Source organism: Felis catus, chromosome F1, assembly GCF_018350175.1.
Source record: "Felis catus isolate Fca126 chromosome F1, F.catus_Fca126_mat1.0, whole genome shotgun sequence".
Taxonomy (NCBI): domain Eukaryota; kingdom Metazoa; phylum Chordata; class Mammalia; order Carnivora; family Felidae; genus Felis; species Felis catus.
In genome coordinates, this window is record NC_058384.1 from 28975944 (window position 1) to 28988992 (window position 13049).

General features: G+C 40.5%; 1 protein-coding gene across 2 annotated transcripts in view; it reads left to right on the forward strand.

Moving 5' to 3' along the window:
- Positions 1 to 13049, forward strand: part of PTPN14 (protein tyrosine phosphatase non-receptor type 14) — a 178991-nt gene that overhangs the window by 14184 nt on the left and 151758 nt on the right. The window lies entirely within an intron of this gene.

Sequence of the window (13049 nt, forward strand, 5' to 3'; positions counted from 1 at the left end):
TATGATGAACATTTTTTGAGATTCTTGAATCCTGCAAGTGGAATTTTAAACATAGGTCGTGAAGGCAAATTGAAAGGTAACACTTTATTATCAAATGCTGATATTCTTTCAGATCTTGCTTTCTGCCTAGGAAGTAGATTATCCCAGCAAATAAGTCTTGCTTTTGTCTTTTGTTGTTATTGTTGTTGTTTCTTATAGTTCCCTTTCTTATAGTCTGACAAAAGAATTGAATGAGCTCTAAATTGATACTTTCAAAGACTGATTAATAATCCGCACAGTAGGTTCACTTTTGATGCAAGTGTTCACTAGTCTTTACATCATTTAATACAGAAAAAGGTGCGTTCGAATTATTGCTATCACGAATATGATATGAATGGAATTATTGAAGATATGTTTACATAAAGGTAGCATTTGAAAGGAAATTAGGGGTGCCTGGTTGGCTCAGTCTGTTGAGCGTTGGACTCTTGATTTCAGCTCTCAGGTCATGATCCCAGGGTCATGGGATTGAGCCCACGTCAGACTCTGCATTGAGTGTGAAGTCTGCTTAAGATTCTGTCTCTCTCCCTCTCCCCTGTGCTCTCTCTAAGATAAAAAAATAAAAGAGAGTTAAAGATCTATATGAGTACATATTTCATTAATAGAAAGTGACACAGTAAAACCTTGGATTGTGAGTAACTTGTTCTGTGAGTGTTCTGCAAGGCCAGCCAACATTTCTAATAAATTTTAACTTGATAAAGAGCGATGTCTTGCAGTATGAGTAGCACGTGCCCTCAAATGTCACATGATCACAACTGAACCAGTGGTTCTTGAAATTCGCCTCGATATACGAGTGCTTTGGATTGCAAGCTTGTTTCCGGAAAGAATTATGCTTGCAAACCAAGGTTTTGCTGTAATTAGAAACTATTACATCCTTCTAAGTTAACTTCGTGCCTTATTTTTATCTCGATGTCATTGGTATCTGCTTTTTATTGTCTTCTACGTTTTCACAAGCTTATTTCAAATATATGTTTTCCTATAACTTGCTGTATTTTGAGGACTATTGTATTGTCATAGTTCTTGCTATGGTTATGAAAAGGGTTCCAACGTCTTAGTGGCTTAACACAGCAAATGTTTGCTCCTCGTCCATGTTAGGCGAGTGCTGTGCATGTGTCGCAGCTCTTGGTGGCTTGACTGGGCTTGGTGCTGCTCCTCTGTCTTCTCACTCGGAAACCCAGGCTAAAGGACAGCCCCCATCCGGGACATTCTGTTCTCGAGGCTGATCACAGGAATATGGTGAGAAGCATGCAGTCCCACTTAGAACTGTTGTCTGGAGGTGGCAAATATGTTGTCTCCTCATGTCCAGTTTATCCAAAGTATATCACGTGGCCAAGCCAAAGACCCAATGAGTCAGGGGCCTACACTCACCCCACAGGATTCCCAGGCAAGTCGCCGGGACGTAGAGGGGGACATTACAGGAAGGGACCAAGGGGTAGGGATCGGTGATCCATTTTTTATACCATCATTGACGTAACTGTTCCCTAATGTTTGGTATTTGGATTGTTTCCAGTTTTCACCATCGTAAATAGCATTGTTACAAACATCGTGGAACAAATTACATTTATTTACTTGGAGAATATTTTCTTGGGCTATGGTTTCCAAAGTAGGCTGTCTGAGTCAGAGAGCATGAATTGCTTGGAGATCTTGTTACAGGTGGCCAGATTGCTCTCTAGAAAGACTATCAGTTTATAGTACCGTCATTAATATTTAAGTATCCAGTGTCCTCCTATTCTGCTAGTGCTGGGTTTTGCAATCTTCATTTTGTTGGTTTCATAATTGTTTACAGTTTGATTTTTGTAATTACTAATGATGGTATTTTAAGACAGAAACTTTCAGAACGTATTGTTATTTACCTCTTTAGTTGAATAAAACAAAGGCCATCTATCATTTTCTTTCCTGGTTTCTGAAGGCCATTGTAAATAAAAAGAAAGGTCATTTTCATCCTTTCTTTGTTTCCTTGGTCTCATATTTTTCTTACTATACTGTATCTTACTGAAATACATCTTTACCCTTATGTGAAAACAAAACAGTGACAAAAATAAAATGAAAACTGATACGAGGTTTTATAGTTTTTATCTTGGAGTCAAATCATAAGTAATAATTACTATGGAACTGGGTAAATGGCCAAATCTAAATTGCTGAATTTTGTTACAAATTTTAAGTCTTAGGAGGGCGGATGTATTGATTATCCTGTTGCCTAACATTGGATAACTTTAATTCCATGGTTTTCAGATTCTCTTACGGCCGTATGGCTTAGATAGCAGAAAATACCCACTGAAACCTAAGAAGCAGATTTTCCTATAGCTTTCCCCCTCAAACTGTAAACTAAAACTTTTTATTACCAACCGTATCCTCTCACTTGGTTTACTTTACAAGTGTCATGTTGCCCGCTGGGTATACTTGTCTTTGGCTTCTGTTTAGAAATAGTGTTATCTAGACCTACCCATAAATAACCTTGGTTACATTTCTTCATATGAAGCTCTGAGACATGCCAGCAAAGGCAAGGTAGACTTGCAGAGCAGATAAGAGAAATGTGTAGGCCACCGAATCCAGAGCTCCTAGAGACACACAGAGAGAGAGACAAAGAGACAGAGAGAGTGTTGGGATGGGAAGTGGTGCTGAGATTTGGGAGCGAAAGCTGGATTTTGCAACCACCACTGCAATGCAAATGCCTCCCACCTCATTTAGCAGAGGAATGTCAAAAATCCTCTGAACTGAGAAACCCATTCTCTGTGTTTTGAGACACAGCCTGGTAAAGCTTGTAAGAAATATTACAGCTCAGTGGGAAGCAAGTCCAAGTGGGGGAGAAGCAAGATGATGTGTGAACCAGACATCCGTGTGTGAAGCCGAGTTTATTTGAACAGTAGTAGTTGCTGACTGCAGGATGTTCAGAGCAGGAATATTTAGAATGTTAATTGTGTGAATATCAAGACTCAGGTTACTTTTGAAGACATAGGACTTTGAATAGATTTGCCGTGAAGGTCTCTGGGGTTTTGTTCCTGAAATATTTTCCTATTTCAATTTAATTACATTTTGTGTATTTAATTTACAATTTAATTACATTACGTCTTCTGGGAATTCTTTGCAAATTTCTTTGGAAGGTGAGGACTCATTGGTTTATGAAGTTTTGCTTATTTATTTATTTATTTTTAATGTTTATTCTTGAGAGAGAGAGACAGAGCCCGAGCAGGAGAGGGGCAGAGAGAGAGAGAGAGAGAGGGAGACCCAGAATCCGAAGCAGGCTCCAGGATCCGAGCTCTCAGCACAAAGCCCGACGCGGGGCTTGAACCCACAAACCCCAAGATCATGACCTGAACCAAAGTCGGTCGCTTAACTGCCTGAGCCACCCGGGTGCCCCTGAAATTGTGCTTTCATAACAGGTAAATCATTTGGGGAAACTGGATTCTGAGGCTCAAAGTAGGTAAGGGTAAGGATGTTAATACAGAAGAAACCAAGTAATTTCAGAAACTTAAAAAAAAAAAATCAGTGCAGTAAGATAGGATGCTGGTTTATACTGAATCGTTACGTATCTAGGTTGTATTTATAAAAAGGAGGTTACTCCTGAGCTCTTCTCAAAGGTTGTCCTGCTCATTGTAAATGGTTTCTTAAGCTGCTTATAGTTTTAAAGACAAAAGAAGCACTTACACTTGCTGTGTGTTCTGCTTCACTGGATTGTGGGAGAGTCGAGGCGAAGGGTGTGAATGTATTACGTGTGTACATAGTGTTTGGCTCTGGCTTGAAGGTCCCGCCTATGGGACCCTGTACAATGGTACCCTGTTTCCAGTACTTTCTTCCTTCCTCTTCCATTTTCCTTTCCTCCAAGCCTGAATGTTGGCCTACCATTGGAATCCACTGATGTGGTGCTATGGTCAGAATGTGGCACCCCAACCACCACCTCCCCCTGAAATTCATATGTGACTTTTGAAAGGTGATTAGGTCACAAGGGTGGGGCTCTCATGAATGGGATTAGTGCTCTTTTAAAGTAGACCTCATAGGGGCACCTGGGTGGCTCGGTCAGTTAAGCATCCGACTTCGGCTCCGGTCACGATCTCTGGGTTCGTGGGTTCGAGCCCCGCGTCGGGCTCTGTGCCGACAGATCAGAGCCTGGAACCTGCTTCAGATTCTGTGTCTCCCTCTCTCTCTGACCCTCCCCTGCTCGTGCTCTGTCTCTCTCTGTCTCTCAACAATAAATAACCGTTAAAAAAATTCTTCTTAAAAGAGACCTCATAGAGCTCCCTGGTCCCTCCTGCCATTTGAGGATGCAGTGAGAAGTTTGTGATCTGGAGGAGTGCCCTCGCCAGACCATGCTGGTACCCTAATTTCAGACTTCCAGCCACCGGATCTATGAGCAATACGTTTCTGTTGTTTATACACTACCCAGCCTGTGGTATTTTAATGTATCAGCCCAAAAAGACGACGATACATGACTTAACTTGATGGGTGATTGTCAGACAAAACATGGTAGTTGTTTACTTAAGGAGGCCTGTGACTACCAGACTGTTGTAACATACCTACATCCATCTGTCTTTCACCAACATTGAATGTTGAACGCAACCCACGGCTTTTGTAGACGTAGGACAAATTTGCGGTTCTTACAATCCAGTGTGTTGATCCTATAGTAATTAGTACGTGTTTGCCGATGTCCATGAGTTGCTTGAGGTTGTTTATAAAGAGGGCAGGAGCACAAACCCACTTAATTTCCCTCATGTCTTTGCTGCAGATCCCCAAGGAAAGTGTAGGCAACACACTCTGATTTGCTTGTGTGCTCAGTTACCAAATACAAGTACATTTTTTCACAAGGACATTTGTGAATGACCCATCGTCTTCTCTTCTTTGCCATTTTGAGGACATTGGTCTCACAAACGCATACTTTGCTTGTGATGAGGTATCCGTGACATATGGATGAGGACCCATAATTCTTGACTCTTACGACTGTGGGTATCACACTGAAGCCCATTTTTTAAAACAACCATAGTTTAGTTTTTAAAATGCATCACAAATCTTGACAGCAGTTGTTCTACCATGATAGCATAGCCACTGCCTTTTATATTCTTTCTAAATTTTCTGTTAACTGTGCAACTATAAACATGCTCTTTGTATAGAATAATGCTCATACAATAATATAGTGCGAGAACACTTTTTATTCTGCTCTTTTCCCCACATATACCACTAGGTATAGTTTTCCTGTTTCTAGAGTCTTCATGAATGTATAAATTTAACAGATGTGTATATTTTTTTAATGTTTATTTTTGAGAGACAGACAGAGCATGAGCGGGGGAGGGGCAGAGAGAGAGGGAGACACAGAATCCGAAGCAGGCTCCGGGCTCTGAGCTGTCAGCACAGAGCTCTATGTGGGGCTTGAACTCATGAGCAGTGAGATCATGACCTGAGCTGAAGTCAGACGCTCACTGGACTGAGCCACCCAGGTGCCCTTAACAGATGTGTAACTAATCCACTGAATTAATAATACATTATATTAGCATTTTCCATTTGTTGATTATGTGGGTTGTTTCCAGGGCTTTTGCTTATTATAAATAAAATGCCATTAATATCTTTGTCAGGTAGCATCTTTCATCTTTGGACTGTTCCTTTGGGTTGAATTCCCAGGAGAAAGATTAATGCATCATGGCAAATAATGTACACATTTTTATGTTTTTTTTTGTTGGCAAAACCACTTAAGAATTTTACTGTCTGCTACCAGATTTTATAACTGATATGGTTTATATTTAGCCATTGTTTTGTTTTATAGATTAATATTAAATATTTATTAATTAATTGAGCTTTAAGGAGAAGTGCTTATCAGTGTTAGCATTTTCAATATTGTAACCATTCACCATTATGTGCACTTTATTGATTTTTAGATGTTGTTTACTGAGGTTTTTCTGGGGAAAAAAACACTATGCAGAGGAAGAAATTTAAAAACCACAAACTGCATTTGGCCCAAAGATTTGCAAGCTCCGCTTAACTGCTTTTCCCATCTACCTTTTAGATTTTTCCACTTGACTGACTGTGATTGGTTAGGTATGTCTCAGCCTGCATTTCTGGGCTACTATAAAATCCAGTCCATTTTTGAAATACATGACTATTCAGAATCATGGACGTACCCGCTAGAAAGAAATATTGTTGTACCGCTAGGAGTGTGTGGCAGCCACAGGGAATACTAAAAAAGAAGAGTTAAAAATGTAGTTAATGTTTAAAGGCCACCCTGAACAGGCAGCAGAAGCATCAATGTGTGAACAGGCTAGTCTTGTCTTGTTACAGTAGGTCGAGTGATTTAATCCCCTCTCTTCAGAATTTGAGTATTAAACCGATTTGCCCAGACATTAGACCTTTTGGGTTGAGAATGAGCTGAGTCCCATTGACAGTTAGACTTCTCGGTATAGTTTTTCAGTTGGCATTGGTCGGTCCTGATTGAACTCAGAAAATCAAGTTCTTTAATGGGCAAAGCAAAAGACCAGCCCTGATATAGACAGAAGCCGCTGTTTGCACCCACACGGAAATCTCCAGATACCCTAAACCATCTAGTCTGATTCTTATGTCTTGACTAAACTCTCTTCTGTTGATGGCACGTGCTTTCCCACTACCCTCTTGGATAAAGTGTACCATTTTGCCTTCCCCTTAACATCACCTGTTCTCTCTGCCGCTTCATTACTTCCTTTTCTTCTGATGTTCTGTTTTATTCTGCAACCCCCTTTCTGTCACCTGTCATGGCTTTCCCTATCCCAGGCTTAAAAGGAAGAAAAGCCTCCTGGATTTTCTAACGTTCTGCCAATCAGAATTCTCCTTCTTTGCTGTGTCTGGGTCAGTCAGCGTTGGGGTATAATCTTGGGTCCTTTCATTGCTGTATTTTGTTTCTGGGAGCAGTGCTCAAAGAACTTCTCTACTAAAGCTAGTGGTCTTTATATATATTTTTTTTGTTTTAATGTCTGGGGACCTCAGGTCCTTACCAAACAGATTCTAAAGGTAGTCTCCTTATTGTGCCTATTGTATTGGTAATTGGATCCATTAAAAACATCCATTCTATGGATATTTTTTCCATAAATTACTGTTTGACCCAGAAAGCCAGTGACTTCTTTCAATGGTATTTGGATTACTGTTGGTATGTGTACACTTTAATTCCAACTTGATTTTAATCAGTTTGATCACACATGTCTTTAAAAAAAAAAAAAGCCACTACCATTAAAAAAGGCAGCACCACTACAAAGTGACTCTTTGTAGCTTCGTAGCTTCGTAGCTTGTTACATGAGAGTCCTTAGGCCATGTAAGATGAAACCACTCTGGGCAGATGTGTAATGGGCCACGTCCATTTTGAGTTTTTGCAAACTCTCCAACCATCCCCTGTCGTCCTCCGCGTGGTATAGTGGAAAGGGCACTCCTGTGGAATTTCAGAAACCTGAGTCCCTAGCTCTGCTACTAATTAGCTATTTTGGTTTTAGGCAAGTTACTTAGTGACTCATGACTCAGTTTCCTTGTCTTCATCAGGGATTAGTCGGTCTAATAGAGTATGATTCTTTAGGCTCCTAACTCCACACTTTGAAAACTTAGTAGTTCTAGAAAACGTTTTGTTTCATCCCTGCGGTTGAATTTGTGGTCAGAGCAAAGAAGGAAACCTCTGTGCTGTTACCCTTCTCAGAAGAAACTACTAGTTGTCTGATTCATTTTTGGATTAGGAATAGATTTAGGAATAGATTGCTAAAATAGATCTAGGAATAGATTCAAGTTGCATATTTAAATCTTAAATTTCAAAATTTTTTGTAGTGATAGTTCATTTTATTTCCATGATTCTGTGGCATTTACCTCTGACCATTCCTATGAAAAATGGGGTTAAGGGGCTTCCGGGTGGCTCAGTTGGTTAAGCGTGGATGTGGCTCAGGTCACGATCTCACAGTTCATGAGTTCAAGCCCCGCGTCAGGCTCTGTGCCAACAGCTCAGAACCTGGAGCCTGCTTCGGACTCTGTGTCTCCCTCTCTCTGCCCCCCTCTCCCACTCGTGCTCCATCTCTCTGTCTCCCAAAAGTAAACAAACATTAAAAAAAAAAAACTTTTAAAGATGGGGTTAAAATGTATGTAATATACTTGTTATTACATTCATTTAAATTAATGTTGATTTTGTTTGGATGTATGTCCAGAGCTTCACTGTGGTTGTTGAGGTGATTCTATATAGTATTAAAGGTTGCCCTGTCAAAGACTGGAAATCGCTGGGGTGAGGTGATGAGTGGAATTAGCAGAAGTCTCTCTGTCCTGTGGAAAAGGATACATATTCTCCTGTCTGTCCATTGCCCTCTGCAAAACGTTACCTTTCATGACAGTGTGGCATGACTCTCAGGTCTCTTGGCAGAGATTTAACGGTATTGCTGTTACTGTGTTCGTCTTCAAAGTGTTTGAAGTTGCTGGGTGTCACTTATGTGCCTCTTTGGCTCCTCCTGAGCTGTGATTTGTTTCCTTTTGGGAATTGCAACATCATCTCCAGGGTTTGAGGTTTCCTGACACCCTACACTGCCGATTTCTTTATAGCACATGCTTATTACATTGATCTGTTTTGAGAATTTCATAACTCATTTTGAAATAACCGGAGACACTCAGGGCTGTTTCAGATTCTAGGCTGAAAATGTCTAGTCTGGAAAGCAGTACGTGATGGACAAGAGAGAAGAGAGAAGATGATTGTGAGGTGGATCATTGAATCCAAGCAGAGGCGATGGTAGCTTTTACGTAGGGGTTGCTGGACGGCAGCATATAGCAGTCCTCCTTTACCCGCGATTCGGCTTCGCAGGTTTCAATTACCCGTGGTCACGGTCACACGGTCCGGAAGCAGAGGATCCTCCTTCTGACCTACCCTCAGAAGGTCAGTAGTAGCCTACCCCTATGTCACAGTGCCTGTGTCACTCACCTCACTTCATCTCAGCCATTTTGTCGTCTCACATCATCACAAGAAGACGGGTGTGCACTGGACAATAGGATATTTGTACAATAGGATATTCGAGAGAGAGAGACCACAGTCACATAACAGGATATTGTGATAATTGTTCTGTTTTCTTATTATCGTGTTAATCTCTTACTGCTCCTAATCTAGAAATTAACTTTTATCATAGATATGTATGTATAAGAAAAAAAACATGGTGTATATAGGGTTCAGTTCTCTCTGGAGGTTTCAGGTATCTGCTGGAGGTCCTCATTGTATCCCCTACAATGGGGGAGGGGCTACTGTTGTCTGAAAAAATAGATTTTGCAGTATATATATGGTATTTCTCCTTTATCCTATTATATCGTGAGTCCTTTCATACTTTTAAAAGCGTACCTTAAGTTGCTTACTTTCCACTTTAACTGGGTTTTAATTTAACCAAAAATATTTATTTATTTATTTATGTATGTATGTATGTATTTATTTATTTATTTATTTATTTATTTATTTATTTATTTATTTATTTATTTCCAGACACAGATACACACACAGACAGACACAGGTGAAAACAGACACGCAGACACAGAGTTTGTTTTTAATTGATACAAATTACTCTTTTTGGCCTTTACGTCCTTGAAACATGGTGTTTCCACTTCTGGTGTCACTTTATCAAAGAGTGTTCCAGAAGTTTGTGAATCAATTAGCCTGAAACCAAGAATCGATTTTCCTATGGAAACTGTGCTTACGTTCTCAGCTAGCTGGTGAAAGCCCATTATCTCTTATGTAGCGTACTCTAGAATGAAGGCACTCTTTTAAATACTATTTCAGTGCAAAAAGAGATCTGTAGCTGTATGCTCAGTGACAGAAGTTTGAGGCAGGAGCCCCAGCAGGAGGAAGGGCTCCAGGCTTTGTAGTGGTGGCCAGTGTTCCTGGGACCAGCTGCCTGGGAAATGCCATGAGGCACCAGGGCTCCCATTCCCCCCCCGGGAGGCTGCACAGAAACTGCCCACAGAGCTCTCAGTTGTCAAATCCATGGGGCCAGTTAATAGTGATTACTCTGGGTTCATACTTGGTTAGGAAAGACTACCAATAAGGGTTGTGTAAGGAAAATGGGAAGATGATAGGGAATGGGGGGAAGCAGATGTGTTCTTGTGAGAGATTATGTTGACCTTTGGATGCAAGGTCCAAGGTCACTGCCTCTATAAAAATGGATCGTGCCTGTCTCCGTAGATCCTGTACTGTGAAAATGTCAGAATCACCCAAGGATTAATATCTTATTAGTCTCCTAGATGCATAGATGCCTCATAAGTATGATTGAGTCTTAAAAGGCAGAGTAAGTTTCATTATTTTTGAACACAGTTGGCCCCGATCACCATTGCAATTTAAAAATATCTTGAGTTGGTGTTTCTCTGCTTCTTAATAGGCCTAGTGGCTGTCTCCTTTTTCTTCTCAGTCTGGTCTTGGCAACATTTTAAATATAATTGATATCACGTGCAATTTTATTAAGTGTTAAACATAAAGTTGCACAATAAATCACTAAAAATGCCGTGACGTTTCATTTCACAATTGGTTATCTGTGGTTTACAAGTACAATTTTTGCAGCTTTCTTATCATCCCTCTCCCTCCCCCTCCTTCCCCTCCCCCTCCTTCCCTTCTTCCCTTCTTCCCTTCTTCCCTTCTTCCCTCTCCCTCTCCCCTGTTTCTTTCTCCTCTTTTTTCTTCTTGTCTTCATGTACACTTTTCATGTTCCTTATTTAAAATAGCCTAGAGTGTGCTAACCACACTTCTAGGCAACTTCTTCCACTAGCACTCTTTGGTATAAACTCAAGGAATCTTACTTGTTCGTTCATTTGTTTGTTTGTATTTTTATATGCTTGTTTGAGATAAATGTAATTAGGAAAGGGAGTCTATTTCAGACCTGGGTATAAAGCATGTGTTGCCTATGCATTCTTTAGTTACATTCTACTGGTCTGGATCTTTATATTCTTCTTTTTTTTAATGTTTATTTTTGAGACAGAGAAACAGAGTATTAGCAGGGTAGGGGTAGAGAGAGAAGGAGACACAGAATCTGAAGCAGGCTCCAGGCTCCGAGCTGCCAGCACAGAGCCTGATACTGGGCTCGAGTCCACGGACCGTGAGCCAAAAGTTGGACACTCAACCGACTGAGTCAGCCAGGTGCCCCTGGATGTTTATATTCTGCACATAGGTTATTATTCGAGTCCACTGAATTAGCTGTTGGTCAGTCATTTTGCAGGCTATAGCCTTCTTGAAAGGGAGACATGCCTTTGGTCTAAAGCTTGCCTTAGCAATGATCATACCACCCCCCAAATTGTTCATTCCATATTTAATTAAAGCTAGTTTTGGATCTTTAAGTTGCTATATGTGAAGTTGAGAGATGTGAAATCTCTCAAACTGGTGAGAAAAAAAATGATCCCCAAAGCCTTTGATTTCTATGTTTTTGAACTTAAATATAAACAAAACACACAAGTGTCACGAAGCATGGTTTTAGGTGCCTCTGACATACAGGGAAACACGTGTAGGCTCAATGTCGCCGACGCTTTTTCTGACTGCCTCCTTTTTCACCTTTAAGAGATTTTTCCCGTTAACCCTTCTTGTTCTTTTTTGTTTCTATTTATTGATACTGTCATTAAGTTAGTATTTAAACGTGCCTTTCACACACGGGAGGGATCTGCTGTTTTCAGGGTATTTGTTGTCTTTTCAAAAAGCTCTTTTCTGTGGCAGAGCTCAAGTAGGTAGCTAAGAAGTCCTTTTTGCCACTAATTAAGGGCTTGCCAAATAGTTTATGAAAACAGCTTTCATGTGTACGCATTTATATGAGAGGTCTTTTTATTGATACTATTTAACATGCCATGTATACCATGAACCTTGTACTGATTAATGCCTTTTCAAGAAAACGATTTTTTAGATTGCATCTGGCTGCCTTTTTGGTTTTTTGTTTGTTTGTTCTGTTTTTGTTTAACTGCCACTTCCAAAGATAAACTTCATTCTCAAGTTAGGAAAACAGATGACTCTTTACCCCTAAAATTCCTTCTGTGAAATGACATGTGGCCCTGGCAGTCATTGTGAATCTGCTTTATTTTCCCCCTGTGTTACACAAAGCAAGGCAGGCATTTGAGCTCCTTTAAGGAGACACTAGCCTGGGGTAAATAACAATTTCGTCCAGGTGGGTGGAAAAGAATGCTTATGACATTCTTTTCATCAGCTCCATGTGTAACCTCCAAGCAGGAGGTCAGGCAATAAAACATTTGAGTGAACTGGTGAAATGTTTTGTATTTATTTACAAGCCTCTTAATCACAAGACCAATCCCAATAAACTCAACAAGTCAAAGTGATGGAGGAGAGTATATGAGGCATGCAGAACAGTAAAAGTGGGGACTGGAAGGGGCCTTTAGAGTGCATGTCGCCCGCTCTTCGGTTCCCACTGTGGAAAGATGGCCGTCGGGATCTCCAGTGCAGCGGTCACGGTGGACACGAGGAATGCCATTGTCCTCATTCTCTTCGCACCTGCTGCGGAACCACCTGCCATCCTGCTTTAGATTCCAGCCGTCCTGAAGTCTTAGAATTTTGTTTTGCTGGACTTTCTCAGTTCTGTTTCTTGAACCTCCTCTACCCAAAACTTCTCTGTCATCATTCTTAACGCATTCTGTATTTTCTCTTGTGCTGGAGTTGATGACTCAATATCCTTGCTTACCTCAGTTGGATTTAAGGGAAAAGCATTCTAAAACCTTCTTAAGTTTTCTCATTTTTATTGTTACCATACTTTAAAAAATGATTTAGGTGTAGCTTGTAGAGAATTTTTAAAAAGGGGAGAAGACAGTGGCTCTAGACAAGAAGGCCATGATGTTTTCTACCCAGAAGGCCTGACGCGTGGTAAGCACTGGGGTCTGTAGACTTCTCCCTCATTTCCTTCCCTGAAGCCTTGCTGTTCCTCTTCCGTCTCCACCAAATAATGGGCAGAGTTTTAACTCCTCCCTGACAGCCCTGCCTTTTTGTATCTCAAATAAACGATGTCTTAGGGTAAGAGGGTTAAACTCTTTGTATGAATATGAATAATCCAGATTAATTTGAAAGAACTTTCCTTTTATATTCTACT